Source organism: Rhinolophus sinicus, chromosome 4, assembly GCF_057876585.1.
Source record: "Rhinolophus sinicus isolate RSI-liver-muscle chromosome 4, RSI-T2T, whole genome shotgun sequence".
Lineage (NCBI taxonomy): Eukaryota > Metazoa > Chordata > Mammalia > Chiroptera > Rhinolophidae > Rhinolophus > Rhinolophus sinicus.
Window position 1 is genome coordinate 114,091,833 of NC_142504.1, and position 13,372 is coordinate 114,105,204.

The following is a 13,372-nucleotide window of genomic DNA, read 5'->3' on the forward strand; positions in this document are numbered from 1 at the left end:
TCATTTCCCAAAAGTCACAAATGTCAAAAATTGAAAGAGTGCTCACCAAATTTAAATCCAGTTTTGAAACAAAACTTAAAAGGCCTACTATGCTTGGGTATGGTGACCAAGTACACCTGAGTCATTGGCGGGCTAGTGTGGAAATAAAGTTTCCAGTGATCTCTTTCAAAAAACAAACAAACAAAAACAAATTACAAATTACAAAAAGTAAATGTAACTGGACTTCATTACTTCCCCTGTGATTTTTTAAAATTCATAATACTTTCATACTAGTAAAAAACAGTAAATAATCATTGTAATGGCACAATTTCTATAGTTTGTTCTACTTTTAATGATAATTAAATGTCTTCCCAAAGTTATAAATCTCTCTTGTTCAGAGAAAGATCTTGCCTCATTAGTTGAGATATCATTACTCAAATTAGGAAAATCATTCCTACAAAACTAATTTCTTCATGTAGTTGAAATCTGTTAATTACATAAATGATAAAATATATCATGTTGGAAACACTTATTTAAAAGAGTTATTTTTATGACCCAGACCTATTTGACTCTAGGTACCAAAGGACATAATACGCCATGATTTAACACTTTGTACTCAAAAAGCATGGGGAGCAGAGGAAGAGATGTCCAAAATCTCAAAGGGTTCAATTCATTAGTTAAATCAGCAGTGAATGAAACATTTCTCCTTTTTTTTTTTTTTTTTAAGTTGTCCGTTTGGTCCTGTGTCCCCCTCCAGCTACCTATCAAACCATTTCAGATGGTTTTCCCAACTTCAAATACATGCAGTGAGTTTCTCCTAAAATGCTGTGTATACTCACTATCTCCACTTTCTCACCTCCCATTCTTTATTTAACCAATATCCTCAGATTTCTGGCCCTGCTAGTCCACTGAAATAGTGCTTGTCTGGTCAAATGTTATTGCGCAGTCTTTGCTGATATAGTATTAAACACCCACCCATCTTGTGCGAGTGACCAGGCCTCCTTCTTAAATCATTTCTCTGTTTGCAGGACACTAGCTTCTCCTGATTTTCCTCCCATCCCACTTACGTCGTTTCTCAGTCTGCTCGGTACCTCCTCCTGCTAACCCCTACATGACATATTGCCTGATCTCCTTTCTGTCTATGTTCATTTCCTAGATCACCTCAGTGAGTTCCAGTTTTACAAACCACCCATAGGCTGAGGACGCTTAACTTTCATCTCTCGTTTATGGTTTCTTCCACGAGTTCTAGGCTTCCATATCTCCCCATCCACTACTCATTATTTCCCCAAATCTGTCAAAGAGGCAGCTTATACTTAATATGTCTAATAGACATTGATCATCCCTCCTACCCCATTGTGGATAGCCTTGAGATATAGATTAAGTATATATTGCAATCCTTTTTAAATATCTTCTTCTGAACTACGAAGGCTGAGAAGCTGCAGACTAATTTGTCAAGTCCTCCTTATAGTCAGGTTTCCCTATAGAAGTTAAAGCCTGCCAAAGAGATAAACTTGCAGAAGGCTTAGGTTGGGAATGGAGTTATGTGAAGCACACACAGTCATGGCCCGTGACAAAGGACACAGCTTCTGATCGCATGGCTTTCTGTATGGTGTTGGCAGCTTCCTCAGTCACAGCAGAGGAAGTGTGAGTCTAAGGGTCGGGCATTTTCCCTGGGAGGCTCAGCATCAAAGTTGATCGCCAAACCCTTGCAAAGCTTTCAGTAAGTTCCCTCTCTGTGTAAGCTAGCTAGAATGGCTTCTCTTGTCTGCAGCCAAATCCTAACCAGAATGGCCCTAACGTGTCCTCCTATAGGCTTCCACTTGGCATCATCACCTCCTATGTGCAAAGCATGTAGCTGGGTGTCATCCCTGTGTTTCTCTCACATTCCACGCCATCCATCACCACTCCTTCTGAGAACACTCTTACTGTCGCCATACCAGTGCCAGCTCTCATCTCTTACCTCCTAACCAATCTTTTTGTTTCCACTCCTGTCCCCTTACCATTTTGTAGCTTATGGGCCAGCCAGATTGCTCTCTAAAAAATGTCATAGTATATCACTTGCCCGCTCATGTGATCCTGTGTATTCATATCACACTCTGAACAATATCCAGTCTTCTTAAGTAACCTCTGGTGCTCCAGAAGATACGGCCCCACCCACTTCTCTTACCTCAGCCCTTACCACTCTGCGTCATTTTCTGTCCCTCACATTCACCAAACTTGGTATTAGCTCAGGACTTTCACAGTTGCTGTATCTTCCTTCTGAAACATCGCTAGATAGTTTTAGATGGTTTGCATTTGGGTCTCTGCTCACAGAGGCTCTCACAACCTCTTTATTGAAGTGCACTTACTGCCTCTACACCTTCACCCTGGATTAGTTTGTTCTGCCTCATTTTTCTTGATCTGCCACTAAAGGAAAGCACATGCCTTAGTATTTGCCGCTGTGTTTATTTCCTGTCTTCTTTTGTGCTCAGCGCCTTGTCCTCAGCATAGAACAATGCTCAACTCACAGGAAGATTCCAGTGACTATCCTGAATAAATGAATGAGTGGATGGATGGATGAATGAATGAATGAATGAATGAATGAATGATTTTAGTGATCAAAGGAGAACATATATAGTTACTTCCAGAAGTACAAGTCAGCATCCACCTTTCTTTTAGTCAATAAATAGCGCCTAAATTTCATAGTGAACATTGAAAAGTCACGTTAGTTACTATTTCTCACACTATGCAGAGGGACAGTATTTGGGGGATCCACAAGTTGCAGCAATGCTTTTTTAGTGACAAAAGAAATAGAATAAGAATCAAGATGTGTAACATTTAGACACCAGGCACTTAAAAGGACTTTTAAAACTTACTACAACAAAGAAGCACGCGGGTACTGGAGATAGGAGGAACCCATGTCACACTCAGGAAGCAAGATTAAATATATTTCATGTGCTTCCAACTGGAGTTACAAGTAATGAAGGGCAGACTGACCTCCCAAACCTGAAAGTTAAAAGTGGATTTCTGACACATGAACATCTCCTGAATATACTGCAGTTGGTGAATCCTATATGTATCACTAGTCTCATAGAACGAAATACAACGTTTCTTTATGCATATTAATTGCTCTCAGTATTGCTACCATTATCTTCAAAGGAGAAATGCCAGCAACCTTCCTAAATGGTTTATTTAAAACAGAAATGTTCCTTGCGTAATTCCCACAAGAAGCAGAATGAGCTGCACTAAATTGTCCTCGTCTTCTCTTTCTTCTACTCTTTTATCTCTTTTCCTTTTTTCTTGGTGATCTTTGCTTTGTTTTTCTTTCTGATGCAACTTTGTGGTGGTTTCAGAGGCTAGGCTTCAAAATGGTGGAAGCCATAGTAAATGAAGTGGAAGCTTAGATAAGATTTAGAGAATACCATCACTACAATTTTAGTAATAACATTTTATGTATATTACCATTTATAATTTTCAAAACACTTTTAACGTAAATCATCTCCTTTAAAGGCTAATCACCATCTACTCACAAGGTGAGCAGAATATATGTTGCTTTTATATTATAGGAGCAAAACTTAGTCATTGAAAGACGTAATCGTTGTTGTTCTGGAAAATCTGTCTTTTCACATATGTGAACCTGTCGATCCTTTACTTGTTCACACACAGGTTTATATTTTTCTTTCAGTTTTTATTTCAAAATATGAAATTTAAAATAACGATCTTAACCTAAGTATTTCCCTAGGTGAATCAGAAAACAAAATAATTACTCCAGAATAAACCATTCCTTTTTCAAAATATATGGCATCCTTTTTCAAGATACTGAGGTGTAATTGATACACAAATTTGCACATATTCATGGCATGCAATTTGATGAGTTGGGACATATGCCTGTGCCTCTGATACCAACACTACAGTCAAGAGATGTATAGATCAAGTTTTCAGTGTGAAGATATCTTTAAAATATAGCAACAAGTCCATTGATATTGTAAGGGCTTCATAAGGCATTATTGAAAAAACAGTTGTCGTGCAGGAGACCCTGCTCGCTGCACCATTTGTCGTGCAGGGCGGCCTGCAGGGTCTCTGCTCCCGCTCCCCACATAAGAACACAGGACATGGTGAGGCCAAAAAGGAACACCCACGGAGCCATAGTTAGGGGAGTCATACCACTATATTCTCGCTGGCGGCTCGGTTGGAGACACAGGAACCAGGAGCAACACTGTTCGCAACCCTCACTCCGCGGCTTGCAGGCTCAGCCACCATCCTCTTGCTAGCCCCCATTGTTTTGCTAGCGTAGCCACGGCAGTTATATTAATAGCCAATGGCTCACTGGTTATGCTGACGGCCAACTAGCCACAGCTGATGGCCATCCAATCACAGTTGATGCCCATTTACTACCTGAGCCAGCAACTTTCTATGTGAGGCCGAGAGCCTGGAAACTGCTTTCTGGGACTCTGTCCCCACAACAATGAACAAATAAAAACACAACATCCTGATAGCCAGATAATCTGCTAAACCCCATAAATGGCACCACCTCTACCCCAAGCCACCCAGCTGCCCTGTCTCCTCCCTCTGCCAATTCCCATGAACACATCTGCCTTAATATCCATCTGCTTTCCCCAGTTCATATTCAATGTGTTGTTCAAATGCTCCTTCTTCCATTGGTAGTTCCTTAGTTGGCTAGGTAGTTAGGAGCAGATAATGCCCTAAAGAGCCATATACAAGCCTGGCTTTCTGACTTGCAAGCCTGGCAAGCTAACTGCACAGACTTCACTCTCCTCGTCTGCCTGCGGGTCTCTTCGAATAAAATTGGTTCTAAAGGAGATCACTCAGGAAGGCTTATGTGGGCAGAGACTTTTGCAGACTTGGATTATATGTAGATCATGGTACACAATCTTTAGAGATACTTGAAAGTCGGCAGGCTGGGCTGACGCAAGGGCATCTCTGGTCTAGAAGACTCTGTTGATGGTCTCTCATTGAAATGCTGCTGCACTCAGTAGTCCAACAGTGCCCTGACTCCTATGCAATCACTTCCCATGTTTCATTATGAGAAGTGAGAAAAGTGTCCACACCTTTCCAGCGGGAGATGTACTTTTGAAACATACTTTCCCAGTCCGCAGTGAACGAACCCCGTAGCCTCCAGCGCACTCCTTTAAATCAGGTTTGTACCTCAGTGCTGTAGGGTGAATTAAATGGGATGGTCATTAATTAGGATTGCAGTTATGCACATTCGCTTAGAGCTCATCTCCAGGGTCTAGGTCTCCATGACAGGCCTCCAGCTAAAGAAAAGAGCGAGGCTCTGCTTTTTAAAAAACAAAGCAAAACAAAAATGTATCTTCTATATAATCATGATGAGGCATTCCTCTTACAGCTTCCTGTAGGCTGAGGAAGAATGGGACGTTTTAGTCTTCCTTACAGCTATCATTAAGAAAATCCCGCTGGGTACTTACTGTAACCTCCTGCCTCGGTCTCAAACTCCCATGACTCAAGATTCAGAATGGTTTCATATGACTTCTGAAACAGTTCTTTAACACTGTACATGCTGCCAGTGAGTTTGGTGAATGGGAGCTGCTTTAGCTTTTGTAAGCCAAACATCCAGTCCACCTTGCTCCTGACGTGACACTCCTTAGAAGTGACCCAGGGGCTGGTCCTATCCCCCATCTTTTCCAAGGCTCCAGGTGGCTGGTGATATTCTCTTGCTTGTAGAGTTGGACTTGACTTACCCTGGCCTAGGAGCCTATCCATCACCGAGAAAATAGGGTCCATTACCTTTGTTGTATGCCAGAGGCTGAATGTATGATTGGCATTTAGACACATCCTCCAAAAAAGTTTCTTTGAGAATAAAACAATGTGACATATGAAGCATATGATCTAGTTATAACCCTCTTCAGACATTCCCTCAGATCAGAATTTTACTGCAAAAAAAAAAAAAAATCAAATAATGAAATTTCAAGATCAAATTATTTTCTTCTGGCACTTCACACTGTCTTTGTAGAAGTCATAACAGATGCTTATGGTGTAACAAAATGTGTAAAAATTAGAGTAATATTAAAATAAGTGATTTGTATGATTTGGCAATAGCCATAATATTTTGCAACCAAGGTTAACAAAATTGGGTATGATTTTTGGTAACTGTAGGTGGAAAGAGAAGTAAATAAGCAAGACTCTGAAGGAAGGCAGTAATGCCTGTGTGTCTCTGCACAGCTCTACCACGCTGTGCTATAAGGCTTCAAACGGAGGCCTGACACTATGTGTGGTTTGACATCTGAGGGGAACTGGGAGGGTTTCGAATGGCCTTACCATAACTTCCAATGCCCTCTCTACCCTCATGGCTAAGGTCCCCAAGGCAATCCTTGTCATGGAGACCAAACACAGTGTCTGCTTGTCCATAAGTATTGGGTTCGATTCCCTGCCAGCCCAGGTAATTATTCAGGCAAACCAACCACACCCTTCAGTAACCAGGGGAGCACTCACCCTCTTGTTACTACAAACCCTGACCTCACAACCCCGGCTTGTTCACCCTGCTCCTGAATGCCACCCTTGTGTGATTCTCCGTGCCACATAGCGTCTTCCTCTCCTGAACTGTGAATATAGGTAACTAATGAATTGTTGTCACTCTCTATCCAAGTTCATTGTCATGTGTTTGGCTATCCTATAACCCTAGAGCAGGAATCTTTCCTTCACCAGCCAGGTAAAGAGGAAGCTACCGAAACATCTGCATCTTCTTATATGCTTGTACATTCATATTGCACAGATGGTTTTTACATACATGTTTTTCTCCTTTAAATGTAAAAATTTAGAACTTTTTGTTAATTTATGATGCTTTCCTTTGTCTTAATTTGGAATTGCACCTCATAAAAGTTTTCTTCCCTGGGAAAATCTCAATCATCCCTTAATGTGCTATCATATGGTCACACATATGTGCTCCAACCAATGAACCAAATTCTGATCTTAAAAATTGTTTCATGATGGATTAAATTGTCAGAGATTGAGGAGAAATGTTCTGTTCTAAAAATAATTGAGCATACATATAATGACAAATAAGTAGATAATTTACAATGAGCACTTTATAGAGCTTTTGTCTAAGCAATTTCCTAGCAATAGTCTTATCCATTATGTCATGAAGTGTATCCCCAGTTCTGTGTAATCTGAACAAATATGGGTTAAAATGCAAATAGTCAGGCAGATGAGATTGAGTTAGAGTATTTTCAAGTGTGCCAGAAAATCTCCCTGTACAAACATTTCTTCCTATGCTGATATCATACCTGAAATTCCCACCACTCTGTCCAATTCTTTTTTACTAATTCAGAAAAACTGTGACAAAATAAATATATTGCCTGATATAAGTAGTATTTTAAAAAATTATCTTTCAAAGCTAAGTGCAGCATTCGCCGGGGAAGTGATTGAAGGTAAAGCATTTAATGTCAGTCCGAGAAAATGGAAGAAATGGCATCTAGCATTTCTAGCTAATCTGTTGATGCTTCCTGCTTGCCTGGCACAATGAAGACAGTCAGCGACTCATGATGTCACAAGAGGAAGGTCACTAAAGATGAAGGCCACTTCTTTACCAAGGACATTCTACATGATTCTCCTGGGCATTAAAATTTTATATATATTTATATATACAAAATTTTAATATATGTAAAATTTAAATACATATATATGTATTTATTTGAAGTCAACTCCATTTTAATACATGACAATATTAATCTAACTGAATTATTGTGGAGATCAAATGAAATAATGTATATAAGATATCAGGGACAATCCATCCTTCCCAATAAGTTCTCAATAAGTGATAGCTATTTTGTAGTTGTGAATATTTATCAGCACTACTCTAGGTGTGTAAAAACAATGAGCTTTATTTTTCTTTCTATAATTTAATCATCCTGTTATCTTTCTATATCCCTGGGGTGAGAGACAATCTATTTACTGTCTATACCTATGTTTGTCTATTTATGTTTAGTCAAAGCCAGTAATCTTGTTCCCATCCAACAATGTGTGTGTGTGTGTATATATATATATATATATATGTTATTTATTTTGCATAAATTTCTAGGCCTTGAACTACCTCTCACATCCTGTGCTCCCTTCCAATATGGCGCCTGGGTCTATGGGAGGGAGGGGAAGAACTCACATGAGCTCATGGAAGAACTCCTTTGTTCCATCATTTTCAGTTCTTTAGTTCCACTCATTTCACTGTCAGCCTGAAATGAGTGACTTTCTACTTCCTGATTTTTCATTCTAAATGTTCAAGATTAATGGGACCTATCCTTATGCTCTGTAATCTAAACCTCCAGATAGATGTATCACTAAAGGGAAAGCTTCATTTTTGAGAAATTCCTCTCTGCCCAATCTGGTTTCAGAATTACTCTTGTATTTAAAAGGCTAGTGAGCATTGAGAATCACAGTCCATAAGCAGCATCTCTGGTCAGAATACAGTGATTCTCTCTTTCCCTGTGACAGTCTGTCTCATGGCTTAGCCAGGGTGGAGGGTGAATGAAAGTGTGACATGGAAAAGGAAAACTAAATGACAACAAATTAAAATTTGCATAATCTGTCTCTGTTGCAAATAGTAATGCTCATTAAAAATTATGGTATTCACAAATACTCCCAGAGGAAAAATCTAGTTGCTGTGTATAAAAGTGTGATGATTCAATCTGAAAAACCTCAAGTTGATGTCCTTCAAAGGAGCAGTCAAGTTCATTCTCTAACCAAAAACAAAATAAATGTTTAAAAGTCTCGTTGTGTAAATGAATCACAAATTTCTCAGGCCAGATGGGATTAAGTCATAGCCTGCCAAATCCTTATGTCGTTTACAGTACTCCAGTAAATGAAATTAGCACTGGTTGGCACTTTGAATTGTCAAGTGTTCATTTGTTAGACATTCACAATCTTCCCTTTGCTCACTGCCTGATAGTTGTTTTCCTGGGTCCTGTTTTAAGAATGTATTAGCATGGTTTTTTGAGACCACAGTCATCTTCCACAGGTATCTCAGTCCCTCTTTGGAGATAAATACACACAAGTAAGTTCCAGAGGAAAAATATTGGGACTAGGACCCTGATGACCTGAATTCTGATGGCAGTTATGCTAAATGCTGGTTGTCCACTCAGATCAGTAACTTTGTTCTCTGGACTCCATATATTAAAGGCATTTGCTGTCCCCACGATTCCTTTTAACCCAATGCCCTGTGGTTCTGGAATTTTATTCTAAGGTTAATTGTGACTCAAGACTAAACTAGTGGCTGAGTGTTCTTCCACATCTATTTCTAAGTTGTCTTTCTATGTGCCACATAAAAAACTCTAGGCCAGTGTTCTTAGCAGTTGGTAAACATGTCAAAGATATCATTGAGAATTTGATAAAAGCTATAGATGCTTTCCCAAAAAGTTCACATACATAAAAATTCTTGTATGAAAGTATTTACTACGTATATGGAGCATTATGGAATTGCAAAAACCAAGATAAAGTACCTCTGGTCTTCTTGTATGTATAGATTGTATATTAGTTCAAAGAATCTCCAGAACCTACCTTTAGACACTATTACATTCATTAGACTGAATATATATATATATATATATATATATATATATATATATATATGTATATATACACATATTTCACAATTTTATACACACACACACACACACACACACACACACACACACACACACTTGGGCCAGTTGTCATTGATAAAGATTGGTCAGTGACTACCTTCAATCTAAGAATTTATTTTCCACATTTATAACAGTAGATAACATATGTGGTGGTCTTATACCCCTGACCTGCTATTGGCATTCTACTTAGATGAACTCTAAACCTACAATATGCCTTCATGTTGGGTATTGTTTTCTCCCATAGATATATAGGAAATTTGGGCTCAAAAATTTTTGAATCCTATGTAATATCCATGGTCGTTCTGTGAGAATGCGACAGTCGGGTTGTGACCCAGGCTTAGTCCGACTCCCACATGTGTTTTTTTCTCCATCACTCTATGTACATCTATTTAAATGAAACAAATTGAATGATCCTTTCTATTGCTGCAAGTCTCAGCAGAGGTCTAGAAAGTAGGTTTAGGATAGGGAGCAGGAGTCTACACAATTTTAAATCCACCTACTAATTATGATGCACTGCAAACCTTACAGCTTAGCCTCTGAAATGCTTAGAGAAGGAACATCAGATGGTAGGATACCCAGTTTCACTGTGTGTCTAACAGACTCATTGATAGACAGATTGTTGTCCTTGGGGAGAGGCTGTTTCCCTAATCCAAGTTCTGTGAACTTGGGGAAATATATAGTCTCATCAGGAATTCTGATTCCCTTACCAGATATCCTGGTTTCCTCCTTCCATCACCCACAAAGATCTGTGTGTGTGTGTGTGTGTGTGTGTGTGTGTGTGTGTGTGTGTGTGTCTACTTGGGGCCAGTGAGGATGGTTCCCACATGCACTCATCCCCCTAACATACCCTTCTATGTGAAGAGGGATGAGTGTCTGGTTTTGAGGATGGAAAAGTTGCTAGCTTGTTATTAGGCGAGAGGAAGCCAAATGAATCATCTCCTGAACTGCTTTCTGCCCTCAGGGGATGGCTCCCGGTTTCGAGGACGGAAGCCTCGCTTCAGGCAGAAAACCTTGTTAGTTCTCCCACTCCTGCTGGTCTTCCTGACAACCTATATATTCTCCCTGAATTGAAAAACAATAGTTCCCACTTGCAGGTAGGCATTGCTTTTTTCTTTTTTTTTTTCTTTTTTTCTTTTTTTTTTTATTAAATTTATTGGGGTGACAATTGTTAGTAAAATTACATAGATTTCAGGTGTACAATTCTGTATTACATCATCTATAAATCCCATTGTGTGTTCATCACCCAGAGTCAGTTCTCCTTCCATCACCATACATTCGATCCCCCTTACCCTCATCTCCCACCCCCCATCCCCCCTTACTCTCTGGCAACCACCAAACCATTGTCTGTGTCTATGAGTTTCTGTTTCTCATTTGTTTGTCTTGTTCTTTTGTTGCTTTTTTCATTGTTAGATTTATACTGGGATTTGAAAAGCCATACAAAATTTAATTGTTACCTAAATTTGATAATGATATGAGTGTATCTTAGACCAATACAATCAAATATTTATGCAGCTTATGGAATATTGGTCCTTTTCATTATATCTCATCAGTAGAGGGATTATTTCTATGTTTTAACTAAGGATTATATGACAGTAGGTACCAGGTATTGTTTTAAATGTTTCACAAATCCTCAATCATTGTATTCTCATATATCTACAGGAAAGAGGCTGATATTACAGAAGAGGGAACTGAGGCACAGAGAGCTTTACTAATATGCCCAGGGATGCACCGCTAGTGAATGGTAGAGCTGGAATTCAACCCCAGGCAGTCTGGCCTCATTAATTTGTAAATTAATCATGAAAGGAAGCATATCTCAGTGTAACCAAGAAACTGGTGGACAGAATAATGCCCCCCTCAAAAATGTACACATCCTAATCCTTGTAATCTGTGAAAATGTTGTGTTCCATGGCAAAGAGGACTTAAGGGTGCAGAGAAAATTACCTTTGCTCATCAGGTAACCTTGAAATGCTGAGGTTCACATGCATTGTCGGGGGGGGGGGGGCTGCATCACAAGAAACCTTGTAAGTGGAATGGGAGGCTGTGGGATGAGAGTCAGAGAGGGAGACGTGATGACAGAAGCAGAGGTCAGAATGAGAGAGGGCATGAGACAAAGAACGTGGGCAGCCTCTAGGAGCTGGAAAAGGCATGGAAACAAATTATCTCCCCCACCCCTACCAAAGACTCCAGAAGTAATGCAGCCCAGCCATCTGCGAAGTTAGACTTCCCAACTCCAGGACTGTAACATAAGAAATTTGTCTCGTATTAAGCCACTATATGTGTAATAATGTGTTACAACAGCAACAGGGAACTAATACAAAACAATGATCTCCAAATGACATTCCAGTTAAAAATGCAGTGTTCAAAGTTCAGGTTCACCATTTACTTAGGTACATGAACCTCAAGTAATGACTTACAATCCCTGTGTTTTGGTTGGCCTTCCTGTAAAATGGAGGAAGGCACATTTACTTTACTCAATGATTATTGGGCCTGGGGTGCCACAAGGTAAAACACGGCACCACCTAAAACACAGCTTTATTTTTTGAGTAAAAGTTTCCCTCTGGAATTATGCAGAAAATTTAAATAGCTAGCATGTGAACATCCTTGTGTGATTGTTAAAAGAGTGTGCAAAGCATCGTGTGCAGAACACTGAAACACAATGTATACGCAAAGAGTAGTGATGATGATGATGATGATGATGATGATGGTGATGGTGATGGTGATGATGGTCAATAGAATGCCAGTGGGAGATGTAGGATTGAGGGCTCGCTCAGTGCTCACGTCACGTCATCCCTAGCTTCTGCAACCTTCAGGGAAACGATATATACCAAAGCCCCTTTTACCGTAGGCTGATTGATACACAAACAAGAGTTAAGTTCCTGGGGTACCTCGTCAAAGTCAGAATGAAACAACTCTACTTGAAGACCTGCTGTATCTGTATCAGAGTGAAGTGCTTTAGAAGCTGACTTGACTTCCAACCCAACTCCATCACCCATTAGCTGAGAATTAGGACTTGTTTTTTCAAGTGTTAAACCTTCTAGAAATTCCAAGCTCCTAGGCTGTCAGGAGGTCTAGTTAAGTTGACATAAGTAGAGTGCCAGGGATGTAGCAGACACTCATGAAATGTCCTCCACAGGATTATCATTCATTGTTCCTTGCTGCAGTTAATGGTAGACATGGCACTAAAAACTTCAGCAGCTACCCACCCTCTTTTAAGTAATGGAAACATTCTGAAATCTTCCACTCTTGCTCAAATCCAGTGTGGCTCTTACCAATGGCTTCTATGTTATATGTTCTCAGTAATATTAAACACCTAGTGGTACTCAAAATCAAAATAATCTATAGTGATTCTGCCCAAAGCAGAGTTATCTAAAACTAAATCAATACCTGGGAAATAATAGCACTAATAAAGTACTGGAATTTGAGGTTGCAATGAAAAGTGACAGCCATTGTAGGTCCGCTGCATATCCATCAATAGCTCACCTCATTAATACAGTCAGCCAATATCGATTTCAAGGAGAGCAATTATATGCTAAAATGACAAGTACATAACTGATTCTGCTGGGGCAGGAAAAGAAGACCAAAAACCAACTACCAATCAACTATGGCAGCACTTTACGGACTGCCTTTCTGATGAGCTCCACATCCTGGGTGTCAAGTTCACCTTGGCTTACTTACGATGGAAAAGCAAAGGAGACATGATTTTAGGAAAATATCAAAACTAATCTGTGCTCAAATTATTTATTTTTTCTAATATTTCCATACTGTTTTATACTTTCATATTTTTATAATAACAAGCTAATCTC